Source organism: Procambarus clarkii, chromosome 51 (assembly GCF_040958095.1).
Source record: "Procambarus clarkii isolate CNS0578487 chromosome 51, FALCON_Pclarkii_2.0, whole genome shotgun sequence".
In the NCBI taxonomy this organism is placed as follows: Eukaryota; Metazoa; Arthropoda; class Malacostraca; order Decapoda; family Cambaridae; genus Procambarus; species Procambarus clarkii.
In genome coordinates, this window is record NC_091200.1 from 13,834,194 (window position 1) to 13,840,193 (window position 6,000).

Sequence of the window (6,000 nt, forward strand, 5' to 3'; positions counted from 1 at the left end):
GAGGTAGAGATGTTTGAGATATATATATCTCGAACTATCTACTTCTTTTGTAAGGTCTGATGGCGTAGTGGGTTAAAGCATACTAGTTATGCCAGCTACTGGAAGGTAGTTGTGCTTTCTGGGTTCGAGTCCCACTGGTGGGTGTTGTCCAAAGATTGTTTATCTTCACTTGTGGTTTATGCAAGTATAGGCTTATAAGCTGGACACGAGTTCTCTCACATTGACAGTGGCTTGACGAAAATTGCAGATTGACCCCTCACTCATCTGGTGCCTTCGGGAGGTAGAGATGTTTGAGATATATATATCTCGAACTATCTACTTCTTTTGTAAGGTCTGATGGCGTAGTGGGTTAAAGCATACTAGTTATGCCAGCTACTGGAAGGTAGTTGTGCTTTCTGGGTTCGAGTCCCACTGGTGGGTGTTGTCCAAAGATTGTTTATCTTCACTTGTGGTTTATGCAAGTATAGGCTTATAAGCTGGACACGAGTTCTCTCACATTGACAGTGGCTTGACGAAAATTGCAGATTGACCCCTCACTCATCTGGTGCCTTCGGGAGGTAGAGATGTTTGAGATATATATATCTCGAACTATTTACTTCTTTTGTAAGGTCTGATGGCGTAGTGGGTTAAAGCATACTAGTTATGCCAGCTACTGGAAGGTAGTTGTGCTTTCTGGGTTCGAGTCCCACTGGTGGGTGTTGTCCAAAGATTGTTTATCTTCACTTGTGGTTTATGCAAGTATAGGCTTATAAGCTGGACACGAGTTCTCTCACATTGACAGTGGCTTGACGAAAATTGCAGATTGACCCCTCACTCATCTGGTGCCTTCGGGAGGTAGAGATGTTTGAGATATATATATCTCGAACTATCTACTTCTTTTGTAAGGTCTGATGGCGTAGTGGGTTAAAGCATACTAGTTATGCCAGCTACTGGAAGGTAGTTGTGCTTTCTGGGTTCGAGTCCCACTGGTGGGTGTTGTCCAAAGATTGTTTATCTTCACTTGTGGTTTATGCAAGTATAGGCTTATAAGCTGGACACGAGTTCTCTCACATTGACAGTGGCTTGACGAAAATTGCAGATTGACCCCTCACTCATCTGGTGCCTTCGGGAGGTAGAGATGTTTGAGATATATATATCTCGAACTATCTACTTCTTTTGTAAGGTCTGATGGCGTAGTGGGTTAAAGCATACTAGTTATGCCAGCTACTGGAAGGTAGTTGTGCTTTCTGGGTTCGAGTCCCACTGGTGGGTGTTGTCCAAAGATTGTTTATCTTCACTTGTGGTTTATGCAAGTATAGGCTTATAAGCTGGACACGAGTTCTCTCACATTGACAGTGGCTTGACGAAAATTGCAGATTGACCCCTCACTCATCTGGTGCCTTCGGGAGGTAGAGATGTTTGAGATATATATATCTCGAACTATCTACTTCTTTTGTAAGGTCTGATGGCGTAGTGGGTTAAAGCATACTAGTTATGCCAGCTACTGGAAGGTAGTTGTGCTTTCTGGGTTCGAGTCCCACTGGTGGGTGTTGTCCAAAGATTGTTTATCTTCACTTGTGGTTTATGCAAGTATAGGCTTATAAGCTGGACACGAGTTCTCTCACATTGACAGTGGCTTGACGAAAATTGCAGATTGACCCCTCACTCATCTGGTGCCTTCGGGAGGTAGAGATGTTTGAGATATATATATCTCGAACTATCTACTTCTTTTGTAAGGTCTGATGGCGTAGTGGGTTAAAGCATACTAGTTATGCCAGCTACTGGAAGGTAGTTGTGCTTTCTGGGTTCGAGTCCCACTGGTGGGTGTTGTCCAAAGATTGTTTATCTTCACTTGTGGTTTATGCAAGTATAGGCTTATAAGCTGGACACGAGTTCTCTCACATTGACAGTGGCTTGACGAAAATTGCAGATTGACCCCTCACTCATCTGGTGCCTTCGGGAGGTAGAGATGTTTGAGATATATATATCTCGAACTATCTACTTCTTTTGTAAGGTCTGATGGCGTAGTGGGTTAAAGCATACTAGTTATGCCAGCTACTGGAAGGTAGTTGTGCTTTCTGGGTTCGAGTCCCACTGGTGGGTGTTGTCCAAAGATTGTTTATCTTCACTTGTGGTTTATGCAAGTATAGGCTTATAAGCTGGACACGAGTTCTCTCACATTGACAGTGGCTTGACGAAAATTGCAGATTGACCCCTCACTCATCTGGTGCCTTCGGGAGGTAGAGATGTTTGAGATATATATATCTCGAACTATCTACTTCTTTTGTAAGGTCTGATGGCGTAGTGGGTTAAAGCATACTAGTTATGCCAGCTACTGGAAGGTAGTTGTGCTTTCTGGGTTCGAGTCCCACTGGTGGGTGTTGTCCAAAGATTGTTTATCTTCACTTGTGGTTTATGCAAGTATAGGCTTATAAGCTGGACACGAGTTCTCTCACATTGACAGTGGCTTGACGAAAATTGCAGATTGACCCCTCACTCATCTGGTGCCTTCGGGAGGTAGAGATGTTTGAGATATATATATCTCGAACTATCTACTTCTTTTGTAAGGTCTGATGGCGTAGTGGGTTAAAGCATACTAGTTATGCCAGCTACTGGAAGGTAGTTGTGCTTTCTGGGTTCGAGTCCCACTGGTGGGTGTTGTCCAAAGATTGTTTATCTTCACTTGTGGTTTATGCAAGTATAGGCTTATAAGCTGGACACGAGTTCTCTCACATTGACAGTGGCTTGACGAAAATTGCAGATTGACCCCTCACTCATCTGGTGCCTTCGGGAGGTAGAGATGTTTGAGATATATATATCTCGAACTATCTACTTCTTTTGTAAGGTCTGATGGCGTAGTGGGTTAAAGCATACTAGTTATGCCAGCTACTGGAAGGTAGTTGTGCTTTCTGGGTTCGAGTCCCACTGGTGGGTGTTGTCCAAAGATTGTTTATCTTCACTTGTGGTTTATGCAAGTATAGGCTTATATATATATATATATATATATATATATATATATATATATATATATATATATATTTATATATATATATATATATATATATATATATATATATATATATATATATATAATGCACAGACTACCCTATTCCAGTAGCTGAAGTTTATAACTTTTTAGACACTCAACCCACCAGGGGACTCGAACACTGGCCAACAAGGTGGCAGTTGCATGCTGTATCCACTACGCTATACTTCAAAGCCATAAGAGAGGTAGGAATTCTGGGGTATTTAACCAACCAGAACTCAAATCCTCTCCCAGGCGATGAGATAGTGTGGGACCTCGGATGCTCTTTCATCGGTTCCTGTTATATGGGAAAACTCAGTGCCAAATGCTTAATGCACAGACTACCCTATTCCAGTAGCTGAAGTTTATAACTTTTTAGACACTCAACCCACCAGGGGACTCGAACACTGGCCAACAAGGTGGCAGTTGCATGCTGTATCCACTACGCTATACTTCAAAGCCATAAGAGAGGTAGGAATTCTGGGGTATTTAACCAACCAGAACTCAAATCCTCTCCCAGGCGATGAGATAGTGTGGGACCTCGGATGCTCTTTCATCGGTTCCTGTTATATGGGAAAACTCAGTGCTTAATGCACAGACTACCCTATTCCAGTAGCTGAAGTTTATAACTTTTTAGACACTCAACCCACCAGGGGACTCGAACACTGGCCAACAAGGTGGCAGTTGCATGCTGTATCCACTATGCTATACTTCAAAGCCATAAGAGAGGTAGGAATTCTGGGGTATTTAACCAACCAGAACTCAAATCCTCTCCCAGGCGATGAGATAGTGTGGGACCTCGGATGCTCTTTCATCGGTTCCTGTTATATGGGAAAACTCAGTGCCAAATGCTTAATGCACAGACTACCCTATTCCAGTAGCTGAAGTTTATAACTTTTTAGACACTCAACCCACCAGGGGACTCGAACACTGGCCAACAAGGTGGCAGTTGCATGCTGTATCCACTACGCTATACTTCAAAGCCATAAGAGAGGTAGGAATTCTGGGGTATTTAACCAACCAGAACTCAAATCCTCTCCCAGGCGATGAGATAGTGTGGGACCTCGGATGCTCTTTCATCGGTTCCTGTTATATGGGAAAACTCAGTGCCAAATGCTTAATGCACAGACTACCCTATTCCAGTAGCTGAAGTTTATAACTTTTTAGATACATCAATATATATATATATATATTGATGTATACTGCCAGCAGGGTTTTCTTTTATGCATTCAGATTCAGATTCAGATGTTTATTCAGGTAAGGTATATACATACAAGTGATGTTACATTAATGGATTGATATATAGATAGAGCTAGTACATACAATGCCTAAAGCCACTATTACGCAATGCGTTTCGGGCAAGAAAAACATTAATATCTAGAACTTAATACTAATTGAGCATAAAGAATAAAAAGTGTTGAGAACAAATACAAATAAAGATAAAAAAAAAGGGGGAACATGACTGAAAAAGCAGCACAAATACAATAGGTTGACAAACAGTGTTGATTAAAAAAAAAGAAAATAACGGACATGGGTTGACAATAGAGGAGTGAGGTAGGTTACAGGGAATTTATTAGGTAGTGTTTAGTTTTTATCTTAAACTGGTTGAGAGAGATACTGTCTTTAACATGGTTGGGAAGGTCATTCCACATTCTGGGCCCCTTGATTTGTAGAGCATTTCTGGTTTGATTAAGTCGTACTCTAGGAATATCAAAACTGTATTTATTTCTGGTGTGGTGCTCATGGGTTCTGTTACAACCTTCTATGAAGCTTTTGAGATCAGGATTGGCATTGCAATTTAGCGTTTTGTATATGTATAGTACACATGAGAGAATGTGCAGTGACTTAATGTCTAACATATTCAGGGATTTGAATAGGGGTACCGAGTGATGTCTGGGGCCAGAATTGGATATTGTCCTAATAGCAGCTTTGTGTTGAGTAATTAGAGGACGTAAATGATTTTGGGTAGTAGAGCCCCAAGCACAAATACCATAGTTGAGATATGGATAGATAAGGGAGTAATAGAGAGTCACCAGGGCAGGGCGTGGTACATAATATCTGATCTTAGAAAGAATGCCCACAGTTTTTGAAACTTTTTTAGATATGTTTAGAATGTGTCCCTGGAAATTCAGCTTGTGGTCAATGAGAATGCCAAGGAATTTGCCATCTAATTTGTTACAAATTTGGGTATTGTTTATTTTGAGATTTATTTGATTAGAGGATTTATTGCCAAACAGAATATAGAAAGTTTTGTCAATGTTAAGGGTGAGTTTGTTGGCAGTTAGCCACAGATGGACTTTATTTAGCTCAGTATTTACTGTGGCATTTAGAGCAAGGGGATCAGGACTGGAGTAAATGAAGGTTGTGTCGTCAGCAAATAGGATTGGTTTGAGGTGTTGGGAGGCATTTGGAAGGTCATTAATGTAGATGAGAAAGAGGAGAGGGCCAAGTATGCTGCCCTGGGGAACACCAATGTTGATGGGTAGGGTGGGAGAAATTGTATTATTCACAGAAACACATTGGAGCCTGTCAGTAAGGTAGGATTTGAGGTATTGTAGGTAGTGTCCTCTGACACCATAATGATGTAATTTAAGAAGAAGGTTTTGGTGGTTGACAGTATCGAAAGCTTTACGCAGGTCCACAAATAACCCAACAGGGAACTCATTTTTATCAAGAGCTGTATGAATCGAGTTAAGCATACTAATAAGTGCATCGTTAGTGCTTTTTTTGGGCCTGAAGCCATATTGGCAAGGGCTAAGTATATTGAGTTTGGCTAGATATGAGTAAAGCTGCTTATAGATTAGTTTTTAAAATTTTTTTGACAAGTTTGGCAGGATTGATATAGGTCTGTAGTTGTTAACATCTGTGAGATCACCACATTTGTGGACAGGCGTTACTCTCGCTTTTTTTTAGAATATCTGGAAAGGTTTGGAGTTCAAGTGACTTGTTGAAGAGCAAAGCAATAGCAGGGGCTAAAGATCTGGAGGCTTTTTTGT